We start from the raw sequence: 14,980 nt of genomic DNA, 5'->3' as shown, positions 1-14,980 counted from the left end.
AGATGTTTTTATTTCCATCACCTAGAGATACAGACCAAAAACTTTCTCTGGACTTTACTACTTCCCTCAACTTCTGTTTTTTTCCTCTCTCTCTGCTTCCCCCGCCCCCCACCTGCTCTTTTAGTGCAAAATTCCTTTAGAGTTAGTTGCTTCCATGCGTGACATTCTTCTTCACTCACTCATTCCTTTACGCCTTGCAATTTGACTTTCACACCAGCTACCATATATCCTGGTTGAAGCTATTATTCCCGAAGATACTCCTACGCATTCTCATTGTCAAATTCAGTCTCTGCAATCCAAAAGGTCTTTATAGCTTCAGCCAATAGAAGCCTCTGCCCAGATTCCAGAGATGATCCTAACCTTGGGCAGAAATTTTGGAATCTCTAGCCCAATGCTCTGAGCCTAAGCAACTAGTCACCCTTGTTGCTCTTTTAGCCTTGACTTTATTCAAAATGCTGATAATAACTGCCCAATTTCTGTTTCTTCATTTTCCTTTTTGTGCTAGAATCCATGTTTTAGAATCTGCCTAGAATCCTATGTCCAAAAACAATCCATCATTTTCCAACTCCATAAAAAAAGTCCCAGCTTCTTTTGCTGTTTTCCCTATACTATTATTAAGATAAATACCATTTTCCTAGTTACTGAGATTAAAATTATGTGGTCATGATTGATTTCTTTTACCTTGTTGCTTCAACATCCAGTTAGTGACCAAATCCAGCTACTTCTTCTTCATTGTCAATTACCTTTTGATTTTCTTTTTCTTTATTCTAGCCACCACTCTTCTGGTTAAAGGCTTCACTCTCTCTTTGTTGAAAACCTTGTTAGCTCAGATGGCCTCTCCTGATTCTGGATTCTTCCTGTACCTGCCCTGACTCCATCTTTCCTGTCACCATTGGACCACTCTTTCTAGAACAGAGTTCTGATTAAAGGAGACAATATCTGTAAGAATTTACTTTAAAATATCTATTTGCTATATGAATATTAGTTATCTTATTATATCACTGAATTGCTCAAATATCATCTTCTCTCCAAGGCCTACTGAATAAAGGCAAAGTTTAGCTTTCCAGACATTTCCTACTAATCCTTATGGTTTTATTCTATCCAACTGAAAATCTTGCCATTTGTCGGATACATCCCTATCACCTGCACTGTGCTCATGCCATTCTACCTCTCCCCCAATTCCTGGACTGTCTTTGCCCCCATTAAGATGGAAACAAGCTGAACAAATGATATCTAGCATTCTTTGGTAAAAGATGACCGTCATTAATTAAATTTTGGGGTTCAGCACAAGTCCATCTATTGATTTTGCATTATTCTTTTGGGTCATATTTGAACACTGTCATAATCCTCCTTCAACCACATGGTTATCTTCAGAAGATTAAAAATAACAGGTATTGATGATGTAGAAAAGAAAAAAGAGTTGGAGGTTTTAGTTGATGACATACTCAATGTGAGCCTAGAGTATACTGTAGCTATTAAAAAGCTAGCAAGATCTTAGTAAGCTATAATAGCTACACCTATTTTTTCAGGGAAATTGCAATCTCCTGGTTCTCAGTATTGAGACTATACCTGCCTATACCAGGATATTGTGTCTGGGTAGCACATTTGAAGAGGAGCATTGGCAGAATGGAGTGTGTGCAGAAGAAGATGGCTAGCATAGTGAAAATTATGGACAAGTTAAATGAGAGAAGGAACCAGGATAATTTAACCTGTAGAAGAGAAGATTAAAGAAAGGACTGTCATCTTTACATATATAAAAGACTATTACGAGAAAGAGGTGTTATGTGTGTTTCTCCAACAAATAGAAGTATAGACAAATAGAATTATTTGTGAATCAATATTATAAAACAACTTTCTAGAAATTCGTCTCCCACAGTTGACAGTAAGATTGAGTCTGACTGATCAAGATTTCCTACAGGAGAGGAAAGTTGTACTAGCTGTCCACAAAAAACTCTTTAAATTTTAAAATTCTAAAAGGGAAAAAACTCTTGGGAAGTCATTGGAACAGCTTTACATTAAAAAAATAGACTGAGTACATATGACTTTGCCAGTCCAAGACTAGACAGAATGAAGGTATGGACTAAGGTAGAGGTCCTAGCAACGGAGAGATGACCTCCTCCAAAAAAATTGTGAATTGGTAGAGAAATATCAACAGAATGTATATTTTGGTGATTTGTTGAAAATGATCCTTTGTTTGGGAGATTGATAGCTCCATGATCACTATGCAAGAATACATGGCCACAAAGGACCTTTGGCCTGGGATGATTGAGTTTTAGATGGTAGTGTTGGAGCAAATTGCAAGTTAACTGGGAAGGTGGTGAAAAGAAGGTCACTGGTATGTGAACTGTGAAAGAAAGTAATGGTTATGCTGAGGATGGTGGGAACCTTGCTTGATTCCCAGAAGACCAGTTCTGAACCCAACAGCCATAGCCTCATGCCCACTACAATGCCTTGAAGTTCATCTGATGGATTTGATGTTTACAGTCCTCTTACTATGTCTCAGCTGCTTTTCTCCCCATCTGCATTCTATTTTCCTTGCACAAGGCTCTGGCTACACTCGTGGGTGCCAAGCTTTCTCAATGAGCTGTCTGTCTCTTGGCCCTTCATTTGTCTTCAAGTCGTCAACTGCAATTTTGATCACACTTGAGTTTTATTTCACACAGCTGCACTACCAGTGGCATGAACTGGTCTTCAGTGATTCTCTACTCTACTCACCCACCCCATGCTCTCCTGATTTTTCATATCTTCTAACATCTTAGCTGCTACATTCTCGCACCACCTGTTTTGGCTCCAAATCACACTCAAAGTTGTTTTATTCCAGGCTGACGTGTATGGCCTGGATGCAACTTTACTAGTATCAATGGAAACAAAAAGATTACCTATAATCTTCTCATAAGTCATAGAAAAAGTATAAAAAGCATGAGCAAATGTAATTTATCACCCTGAGCAAGTGGGAATGTAATTACTTACAAGGCTGCTTTTAGTTTAATGCATAGTTTTCTATGCCTATCCTTACAAGTTTTTCCTGTGTAGAAGTTTTGGAGAACTTGGCACATTTGCAAATGTTATTCCAGATCCTGTTGGCTAGTATTTTGGCACTGAAGTTTTAGTTGCCCAATAAACTACAGGGCAGGATGAAGTGGACTAACAGATAGTTACATAAATTATTTTTTATGTAACTTTTACATAAATTAAATTTTTTTACCTAAATTACACTTTTACATAAATTAAACACCCAAATAACTTTTACGAAATTAGATGTTGATTTTCTTTGGTGTTATCATTATTGCTGGCGTACTCTGTGGTTATCACATTACATCCATTCATGTGTTTATTTAAGGGAAACACTAAATTAATTTAATTTTTTAGATTTTTGGATTTAATTTCTTCCTGAATTTCAAAACTCATCTTTATCTCTCCACATATAAGGCCTTTATCATTTAATTAGCCTGAAAGATTTTCTTTTTTAGGAGTTTGAGTGCTTCTGGGATTAGACACTGGAAGCTATGGGGACTGCTTTTCTCTTCAAGGCATTTTGATTTCATGAAAACCTCCACTCAAAGTAGAGCAGGCTCTTCTTGAGAGGGTTTCTCAGCTTAGCTATTTTGGGCATGACCCAGCATGGTCACTGATCCTGACTCCATTCACAATCCATCAGATCTAGCAACCACTACCATCTGAATGCATTTCCTAGAAAAAATGTAGGAGAAAATAATTTATTGGTTCCTTCTTGGCCAATGGTCTTCACTGATGGCTGAATCAGTGGACATCCTCACGCACAAAACAATCTAATGCAATTTCCCATGCAGGGAACTGTGAACAGGACAATTTCAGCTAAAATTGGGCATGGCAAACAAATTAACTAACATATTTTGCTTAGTGGTCAGATTTTAGTTATGAATTGATGGGCATTAGTATTGTTCTGTTTCTGCTAAAAGTCACTCCTTTTGGATCTGGAGACTAGTCTTATAACAAATAGTTATAAATAATGAAGCTGCGTTGATAGAAATGAATTCAAGGGACATCGAAAGCTGTTGAATATCCTTGGCCCGTATTTTTCATACCTGTTGAACTTAGCTCTTTCCCCCAGCTTATACTGAGGACGGATTCAATTAACCATCAGCTAGATTTAGCATACTAGCCCAAATAGATCTGCTTTCTGCTTCCAAGCTTGCTATACGACTCACTCTTATTTATAGACTCAGGAAACTAATTAAGTACTAAGAGATCAGCTCCTGCTGGGCTCTTGGTGCATTTGGAATAAAAGTGAATGAAGATGGTGATAATGTCAACTAAGTTGTTAAATATGCAATATTCTTAAATAAACAAATTTTGCCAAGCACTCACTACATGTAAGATTGTGTTCTAGACCGTCTGGTAACAAGGAGTCCAGCATTGTGATGCCTGCTGTCACCAGTGACTCAGAGCACGGTGGATCTTCTAGAGCACAGGAATTATCCTCCAGAATGATTAGTTGGCATCGGTTTCTCTCTAGAAAGATCTACTGCAATGAAGATTTGGGTCACTTTTCTGTGGGCTTGAAGCTTGCTGAAGGTCTTGGAGCAGTCCTACCCTCATCAAATGATATAGTGCCCTGTTCAGGGCTGCTTTGGGTCAGACCTCGTGAGATAGCTATGGGCTTCTGGATCTCTAGCAAACTACTGGCATCTTCCTTGTATGTTGTGTGCTATATGGCTTAATATGTCCCTTTTGGGAAATGCACTGTAATTGAATACAACGACAAAAATTGGGACACCAGTGTCCTAAACTAAGAGTTGGGGATGATCTTACATGTATCTCCTCAAGATATATTCTTACTCAACACATGTGATTTATAAATAAAGTAGATAAATTTTAAGCTCTTTAGTATTCAGACATTTATTTGTTGCTTCCATTTTATTTTCTGAATTTCTGCACTCAAAATCCTGAACAATATTGTCTTTGTTATGTAATCATACAATTGTAGTCTTTTCTTAAAAGCATACTAAGTTCATTTCTATCATAGAAAAGGAGAAAGGTAGAAATCTGGATTCTCTGTTTGCATCTTATTGTAGGATACAGGAGCCTAGTAAAATGCTAATAATATTTTAGTAGGAGAATACGGCACCTTTTATGACTTAACTACATTTAGGTGACATCATGGCTCCACATGACAACATGAGTTAAGATGAAATACACTCATTAAAAAACAAATTCCATCATGTCATGGGTAAATTGTGATCTCTAGCTTTGGAGTGTTAAGCCTTGTAGATCATGCCAGGGCCTACATGAAGTCTGTTATTAATAATAGGAATAAATTCCACCCCACGCCTTAGGTTACTCATTCACATCACCAGTCAACAACTCAACTCACTCTTCAGTAACAGAAAAAGAGAAATCTAGTACACTTTAATGATTTGAATAATTGCTGGGAAACTTGATAATGCGTTAACATTCATTTGCTGAAAAGTGGGCCAATGATAGCTAAGCGATTTCATCTTAAAATGGGTGTGTGGCTATTTGTGTGTATCTGTGGCTGGTTAGCTCCTTGGTTAGAGCACTGTGCTAATGAAGCTCAGATCAGGAGTTCTTCCCCATGTGGGCCTGTCAACTTCTCTCTTTCAAGGGTCACAGTTTAATCCCTGACTCCAGCCTGATGTTGCACACATGTTTACTACTGGCCAATAAGGAGATGAGATTAGAGATCATGCATTGCTTAAAGCAAATCTACCACCCACCGGAGAAATCAACTCACAGCACATAATCCATATGAGTGGTTTCGTAGCATCACTTCAAGGACTGTATCTCTGGGCTTGTGCAAATGGACACGCCTAGATATAAAGACACCTACACTAGCAACAGTTACTAATCAGGTCACTGATGGAGATTCACACAGAGGAAGATCATTATGAAGCAGTGAGTTGTTTGTATCAAAGATTATTTTAAAGACAGCTGTAGATTTATTATTTTAAAATCTCCGGATGAGGGGATTGGATTAGACAAACTTTAAAGTCCTTCCAGCTCTAAGTCCTTCCAGCTCCCTACAGCCTCCAAGTGCATTGATTAACATACATAATGTAAAACAATGTAGTTTTGTAAAGCAAAATTGGCAGGAAGAGAATATTCTCTCAAGAAAAACTACTTTCTGTGAGTCTCCCCTTCAAGCTACCCAAAAAAGGTGATCAAATAGAGCTCAAAAATAATTTCTGGGCTTAAACTTAAAATTCTTTTATCTGGAACAGATTATTTCATTTCACAATTAGAAATGAGATCCAAAATGCAAATATTACTGAGGGAGATAGCACATTGCCTCATATTCACACTATGGTGTTAACAACTGCTATAAGAGCCATTTTACAGAGTAACTTTGAGAGGGGGAAGCATACCTTATTCAAATATATGAAGATGATTTTACAAATCGTATCCTATTTTATTCTAGTCCTAATTCTGCCAACCCTTCTGGGTATGTAACAGTTTTAAAGACAGTGCTTCAAAATTTGAAAAGAGGAAAAAGTGGAAACAGCTTAAATGAGAGTATAACTCTTAGGCTTTCACTAAATACATTTTCATAGTTTTACAGTTTGTTATATTTTCTTGAGAAGGATGAAAATTCTTGGAATTAAATGTACAATAAAATACCAAATATATACTGATTCTTTAAAGATTTGTATCTCTGTTTTCCTAAGCTATCTTAGTTTAGATCAAGTCTCTCTTACCTCTGAATTTGGTGAGACATGCTGTTTACTGTCTTATTGACCAGAAGGAAATCTGTTCAATCAATATTTGGAGATTTATTCCATTTAGAGTTCTGTTTAGTCATGTAGGAATATTATTTTGATAGTAATAAAACAAAATTAAGTAGGAGAAAAATAAATTTGTAAATGAACCAAATTTTAAGGCTCCAGAATTTCTGTTTCTCATTGTCCCTGTACCTGAAGAGAATCAAGGCTCCACATGTAGTAAAGGGATGCAGGTTGGATACATAAGTTCTGTGTTCTTGATGTAAGAGTTAAAAATGGTTACAAGGAGACACCATTATATTTTCTCTTGGAGGTGCTTTTCCACTGGTTTGACTTCTCCATCCTAGTGGGCCACGCAGATGTAGGCCTCACCTGGGACAGCTGGTTGGACACATGAACATCCTGAAGTCATCTGCATAGGAATAACAATCAGAGAATAAGTCTAGGTGTTTTGTAAGGGACATTTCCTATCCCCCTGCTGAAAAGGATCAGTTATTGACCCATACTGTCCAAGAGATGCTAGGTCACCTGAATAGTAAGGAGAACAAAAGCCCTCTCACTTGGCTCCACTGTACCTTCCATTACTGTTTTATGGGAACAACTTGAGTCCTTTTTATCTGTGAAGCTGAGACTGGCAAAAGCTAGCAGTCTCCATCACAGTGCCCTCCACTGCTGTCCTTGACTGGTGCCAGTGTTTTTGGTTCTCCATCCCATCCCTTGACCTTGAGACTAGATGTCTGCCAGACCCTCCTCTGGCAAGAGCAGCTGTTCCTCTTGGCCCATTTAAAGGCCTTTTAGGTTTTAGGAACTCCTCAGTGAGACCATTTTGTTTATCTTTTGAAAGTTAGGTGACCAGACATTTGAAAAATTGGTATTCTTTTCTCCCTATAACTATAAACTGAAAACTTCACTAATGTGGGTATGGTGTGTTAGAAGACCAGGCTTTCATTCCTCTTAACGTCCCATGTAATCAAAAGAACCTAATGAATTCAAGTTGCCTGTAACATTTTGTGTGTTTCTGAGTTGAAACCGAATTCCCAAACAATCATGTGAACAATAATGAAATTCAGGCAAACAGGATCTATTTTCCCGTTGTTAGGGAAAGAGGCTCTTATGGTGAACTCCTGGCTTCTACTCCCTGTGATTTAAGACAACATAAAATTTAGCACTTATCGACTGCATTTTAGTATGCAAATTATTTCAAAGACCCTGAAGAAATAGGTAATGGCTGAATTGAGTTTGACTCATAATACAACTTATAGATTTAGATACACTTGCATTCTCACGTGTTAAAAACTATACAGCACACTCCATAGATTACAGTTTAATTGTGGAGATGATACAACAAAAGAGTCTCTCATACTTCTGTGTGAGAATTTAGGTACAATAAGCACAATGTAATTATACCAGTTGGAATTTGGCCAGAAGCTGGGGATTAAAAATCCTTAGTGTTATGAAAAGTTCCATGGGATGTTTAATGACTAGAAATAGCCAGAAGCTTAGATTTACGACATCCAAAAATGGTACCCCTAGCAAGATTAGTCCACCCGGGTCATGCTGGGGCACAGTTTGGGCGATAGTCAAAAAAACTCATTTATTGAATCATAAACAGAATTTCTAGCAGCTCTGGGTTGGAGATTTGTATTCAAGTACTAGTTACCAACTTTTAGCAGCTTCTTTGGATATAGCATCCCACTGGCACTCAATAAATGTAAAATAATAAAGAAAACGTCAGGTGGGCTTGAATGATAAGGATGATAGCTAGTATAGAAGGGCAAGGACTAAAACTGACTTTACAAGTAGGTGACTGAGATGGTTCCACACGTGATGTGATTTCAAAGGCTATGGAAAGATACAAAATACCACCTTGGTTTGGCTTGCCGGTGCCTGCAATTTCACAAAGCCTATTTTATTCTTTTTGATTAATGCTCAATTCCTATTTTATAGCAAATATACTTGAAAAAGTTAATACATAAGACTTAGTTGTCATTTAAATCACAGTGTAACATGAGATTTTCACATCCTATTCTAAGGAGTTAGGATAGAACTGAAGAGTAAAGGATCTTTAAGAATGAAGATATTGGGTGAGTGAACCCCCAAGGGCGGAACGGTTTGCAGAAAGGAAAGTATGGGGCCAACAAAGACAAATTTCTCCAGCCTCATTGTTATGAATTGAATTGTACCCCCCCTCCCCCCACATTCATATGTTGACGCTCTAATCCCCATTCTTCAGAATGTGACTCATTTGGAGATACAGTCTTTAAAGAGGTAATTAAGTCAAAACTGGATTGTTAGGGTGGGCCCTAATCCAATCTGACTGAAGTCCTTATAAGAAGAGGAAGTGTGGGAACACTGAGAGACACGAGGTACGGATGCCCACAGAGAAAAAACCATTTGTGGACACAGCAAAAAGGTGGCCATCTACAAGCCGAGGAGCGAGGCCTTGGAGGAAACCAAATCTGCTGACGTCTTGATCTTGGATCTCTCGTCTCCAGAACTGTGAGAAAATAAATTTCTGTTGTCTAAGGCATCCAGTCTGTGGTATTTTGTTATGGCAGCCCTAGCAAACTAAAATGCTCACCCATTTTCAGAGGGAAATCATCTGGACTGCTAGTTAAATCGTTCAGCTTCTTTGAGGCTGGGGCTTTTATTGCAAGTGGTTCTAATCTTTCTTGGATCTTTCTAGTCCCAGAGATAAAACCCTGTGGATCAGGTCCATCTCCTCAGGTTGATTTTGTAAGGCATGGTTTAAATTCAAAATGTTATCTGGGCATTTATAATATGCTGGAGTGAAGAGAGGTGATGAGCAGAAGTTAATCTGGGAATAGCTAATCATGGAGCTTACTCGATTTATTATCAAAATGGAGTCGGATGAGTCAGATGAGCCATGGTTTGTTAGCCAAGCTTCCATATTAATAATGAGGTGCCTGTATCTTCACTACTTAAAAACCGTGGGCAATTTGCCATGATAGCCCTCTGTTGGGCACTTCTGATGTATTAAATGAATTTTGGTGAGAGTATTTCAAAATAGTCTTTTGTTTTGGGGCTATGATAACTTTGGCGTCAGCAAGCAATGAAGGGTCTTCTGTATTAATATTATTTAATGTAAATATAAAGTAACTTCAGTAACAGCAAGTCAGAGTATTCATGTTTAAAACTAGTATTAATTGTTAATAATAAAACTGCAGATTTTTAAAAATGCCAACTATTGATGTTCTGCTTGTGGAACCTGGGATTCTTGAGGGCAAGGATAATTTATACTTGCCAAATCACTGAGAGGTAATTCCAACTATGTGGAAATGTAAATATTCAGTATTAGAGAGGATAATTAGGGATAGGCTAAATATTTACCCAGTTCTTTTCTTTTTAAATCACAAATGAGTCTTCTCTTATTGGTTTAAGTTTTTCTAATAGGAGATGGGCTGGAAAAAAATGGAGAAGGGGTAATGTCTTTCTTTTCCGAGGACACCAAAATATATCTTTTTTTAACCGAAATACGTCCTGTAGCCATAAAGTCATAAAATCCAGTCCCCTTTCATTTTTGACTTTGAAACCTATTCTGCAATTATTTTATTTTACCAAGATACTGCTAACAAAATTTAGTATGTTGCATCAAAAATATCAAAGGTATAGTGTTGAACATGAGTATAAAAACACAATTTTAGCAGCAAATTAAGTGGCAATTAAGTAGAATATGAACAAATTATTTGGAAAAAATCTGCAGAAGGTTAGAAGTATGCAGATATTCAAATGTTCAAGTACTCTTAATTGTCACCATTTTAAAAGAATCTTGCAACAGATGCACAAAGAAATAACTGTATTGTGGGTGAATTGTCATATAAAGAGCTTTAAGTAAAGCTTTTCCTTTCAGAGGTTCTTTTCTTTCCTCTTTATTCTTCCCTTGATTATATTCTCATGAGGATAGTTTCAAAGGGAATGCTATTCCTGAGAAGGAATTTTTTAAATAAAACCATTCTATCAGTCATAGTCCAGGCAGGAAAACAGAAACCATTCTAGGTATTTCAAATGGAGATAATTTAATACAGGGAGTTGGTTACATAGATGATGGAAGTGTTGACAAGGTGACGGTGAGGCAATCTAGAAATTAGAAACAGTGGAAGCCACTACCACCGCAATGATTGGAAGAACACAAGAAGGAGATATTGTTTTCACAGCTCAGAGATGAGATAAGGACCATCCTTGGGGAACTAGTACCTGGGTGGTGACTCTCCCAGTGGAGCTTTGACCACTGAGGGAAGAGATTTTCCAGCTGAACCAGAATCAAAGAGAAGATAGAATCATTGCCAAGGGTGAAAGTGAAAGTAGAGAAAGAGCAGAAAAAAAGACCCTGACTCATGTCCTTTTTCTTCTCCCAGGATTCTGCCTGTGCCTCACGTGACCAAACCGATCAAAATCCAGTTGGCACAGGAGCCTAGGAAATGTAATCCCAGAGATACAAAGCAGAGTAAAGGAAAGTTAGGTAACTAATCAAGAGCAAACTGACAAATGACTTGCACACACAAAACGGAGCTACTTTTGTTAGTTTGTGTTTCTCTTTATTTAATTTAATCTAGTTCCCTCAAGGCCATAGTACACTGAAAATCACTTTGGGACCTTATGACAACTGTAGATTTTTTTTTTTTTTTTGGTGCTATTAGATATTTGATGATATAAGTAAAGTCGCTCTGGGCCTCAGAATCGGGAATTCGCTGAACATTGATGTGGTAGCTGATATGTGGGAAGCAGAGGCTGAGGAAACCAAAATGGTACCCGTTATTGACATTTGAGTTTCAGATCCAGACTCTGAATATTCTTCAGAATATCAGCTCCCAACTTGTTACATGACATTTCAACTTTAGCAATTTTGTGCTAATGAACTCCTTTATTTCTGCCTGTCTCATTAGGACACTCCATGTTTTCCAGAAATGCAAGTGAAGTTTAATAGAGATAAAGCCATTCTACTGGCGCTGCTATGATCAAGAAGCTACAATCAATCTTGTTTTCTTCAAGCATGTCATAAAAAGACCCTTTTCCTTCTGATTAGCATTCTTGAACACAGTACAAGCTGATGACTTGCTTGAAGTCATTCACTGTAGGGATACGGCACCTACTGCACGTGATAAAACGACATAAGTCATATGAACTGCTCATTACAATCTAATTAGTTTGGGCTTTTCATTTCATTTTATGTCCTGAATTGAACCTGATTCAATATGATTCTGAGCTGGAGTTCATCATGTCTTCTCCTTGGCAATGCAAGTTCATGGTGTTTGCTTGCTAGATTCACGGTAATAGAAATGGTTCCTTTCCTTTTTTTTGGAACTGGTTAGAAAAAGGCCATTAATATAAAATGACTGAAGTTTTTGCTATTATACTTCCCTCTGTGAGAGATTTCGATTTGACCTAGCACACAACTCAGTTGCTGAAGTATTTCAAGGAGGTTTGGCCATTATAATTAACAGACTTACCTGACTCATAAGTTCACTTCCTTATAATGCAACGAGAGCAATAGTCTTAGCTCTTGGGGTGCGTTCCAAAGAATGACTAAGGAATGAGGAAAACTTGGGCTAGTTTTGTTAATGAACTCAATTATATTAGAGGCTTCTTGAGAGCAGGGAGTCTTCCATTTTTGGGTTGTTTCCAATAACATTTTTCTGTGTCTCAAACTGGTAGGTAGACTATGTGGGTAGACCAAGTACACATAGATTTACCTGATCTCAGTATTTTAGGGGTTAAAGGAAAAGCGTGACATTATTTTAGATGACATACACACTTTCCGTGTCTTTATTTTTGGTACAGTGGGGATCCAAACATGCGCTTTCTTAACTTCTTCCTAGGAAGGTTATACATATCCATCAGATTCAGTCACTATATTTTTTAAATTTCAGAAATCATTTAATACAGGTAATGTTAATACATTCATAAGCATATTTTGTTTGCCATTCACCTGAGCTTTAAAAATTTGTTGCATAATCTGGAAAGTAAATATTGTGTTTTATAGCCACGTCATAAAATATCTTAGAACTTTGCAAAACATCACCCCTTGGTTCCATGCCATGGGACTGCCTCGTAGATGAGGACTTCTGGAACTTGATTAATAAAATAATTTTGGATAAAGTAGATTTCCTCCACATCACTAAGTTTACCCTGCAAATAATAACAGAAAGAAATAATCATACATATCCCATTGCTTTGTTGAGAGGATATATTTAGATGATAGATGTAATAATCCTAGAATTACATCTCTCATGAAATATGTCTTTACCATGTTCGTTCTCTTCTCACCTCCCTACATTGGAGCAATGTAATTTAATCAGGTTCCTACCCTAAATAACATGGTGACACTCCATATGGTTCTGTTGATCTGATTCCTAGATCAACTATGTACTGTCCAAAATATTTCCTGCAAGATAGAGGGGTTTGCTTAATTTAATTCAATTTTTATTTCATAACTGATGACTATCACGTATATTACCAGTGAACAGAGCTTTACAGTTGATTGGATATTTTGAGTGCACTACATAAACCTTTTTTTCCCTTTCCAAAGCCAATAGAAAGGGTGACGTCTTTATAATATTTACTGACTCGATAGAGAAACTAAACTAGGTGAATATCTGCTTTGTTTATTTAGGTTTTATATCCTAACCAGTGGTTCTTTATTTCCGCAATAATTTGTTGAAAGCTTATGGTTAGAGGGTATGTAACCTTTAATTCAGCTATTGTTAGCACTTTTGTATGCCAGAGAGAGGTTCTGAAATTTTCAGTAGGCCATGGACTCTTAACAGGGAATCTTAATTGTTCCCTTAGTACTTGAAAGCCATCATGACATCTGAGTTATATACATTTCTTATGTATAACCTTCAGCTCAACATTGAAGTAAGGCATAAGGCATTTGTTCTACACTTCATGCAAGAGGAAGTGAGATTTTTTTTTTTACTTACATTGTCAAGGATTCTTAAGGGATTGGTCTTGGTTAATTAGCAATTAGTAAAATGAGTATCATGCTCCCGATAAAATATTGTTAGGGAAATTGGGAAACAGAAGGTTACCCAAGCCACTAGCCCAATCTTTGGGGAAGAGGAGGAGGTAGGAAGAGAGGGAACCAAGGAGCCAGGGGTGCCCAGAGTGGTATATGCTGCTGTAGCTGCCTGTGTCCTCTAACACATTATCCCAGTCTTTCTCTTTCTGCCCCGAAGCACAGTTCTAGGGCCCGTGAGACTGGAATGAACTCAGAAATTATGACTTGATTAAAGATTACTGAGATGTTCATATTGGAAATAGAAAATTATATTATGAAAATTGATGTGCTCTTCTTTGTTTATAAAGACAGTGTGATTAACTCACCATCATTTGCATTTGAGCAAATGATCGCAGGTTTGGGCTTTACTGTCTACACTCTTGTGTAAGGGCATGAGTTTGCCAGGCAGTTAAGTGTAAGGGGTGCTGTCCATGAAATGGAATAGAGCTGAGCCATCTGGTTAACATGGAGTCAGATCTGGCGACCCTGGCAACCTGAGTGGGACGAGTATGACCAGTACCATGTATTAATTAACGTGGATCTTCATCCATGTGTTAAGGGATATGCATGTAACGTTTTTCAAACTTAGATCCACACAGTTGAAAAATAAAGTGAAATAAAATCCTTAGAGGGCATTGGCCAGTTCCAGTGAATGAACTGTGGTTTGAGGACATAGAAAATATTCTATCTCTGACTCTATAATGTTTTCACTTATGGACTCTGTTGAAGTAGAAGGTCCCTTCTTTAATCCTACTGCTCACACTCTCTTCCATGAGAATGAATTTGGGGAGACATTGAGAAATGAGGTGAATTAGGAAGTATCTTATGGTTTAACAGCTGAAAATTGGGGTATGCATTTTCTTCAGTTGTTTCAGACATTTTTGGCCCCACTTTGGTTAAATTTATTAGATATAACTATATTTATAATTAGAATGGTATGACAAATTATATGGGTTTCAAATGGTGATGATTTTCATATCAAATTCTTCATTATCATCTTAATTCTAATTAAGTGGCAGGTGATTGTAGGAGAAAGAACATGGGTCTTTCAAGAGAGATCAGTATAGCTTTGCATCCTGACCCTGCCACTTAACTAATTTTGTCACCTTGATCATTTAACCTCTATGGGCCTCAACTTTCCTTCTCTATAAAATGGGAATAATGCTACTTATATCTAAGAGTTGTTGTGTGTAGATTTAATCACATAATACACATGAAATACATGGCAAATAATACAGGCTCA

At 37.4% G+C, this 14,980-nt stretch overlaps 1 long non-coding RNA gene across 6 annotated transcripts in view; it reads left to right on the top strand.

Annotated features, from left to right (window-relative positions):
* Positions 1 to 9,089: 9,089 nt before the first annotated feature.
* LOC147916252 (uncharacterized) overlaps positions 9,090 to 14,980 on the top strand; it is a 49,133-nt gene continuing 43,242 nt past the window's right edge. For all 6 annotated transcript variants that reach the window (XR_015553185.1, XR_015553183.1, XR_015553181.1 and 3 more), the window contains exon 1: positions 9,090 to 9,218. This is a non-coding gene — a long non-coding RNA (uncharacterized LOC147916252). The remainder of the gene's footprint in view (positions 9,219 to 14,980) is intronic.

The sequence above is a fragment of the Ceratotherium simum genome, chromosome 9 (genome assembly GCF_057802395.1).
Source record: "Ceratotherium simum simum isolate JZ-2026a chromosome 9, ASM5780239v1, whole genome shotgun sequence".
In the NCBI taxonomy this organism is placed as follows: Eukaryota; Metazoa; Chordata; class Mammalia; order Perissodactyla; family Rhinocerotidae; genus Ceratotherium; species Ceratotherium simum.
Note: the sequence above shows the minus strand (reverse complement) of the source record. Positions and strands in the feature narration are given on the sequence as shown.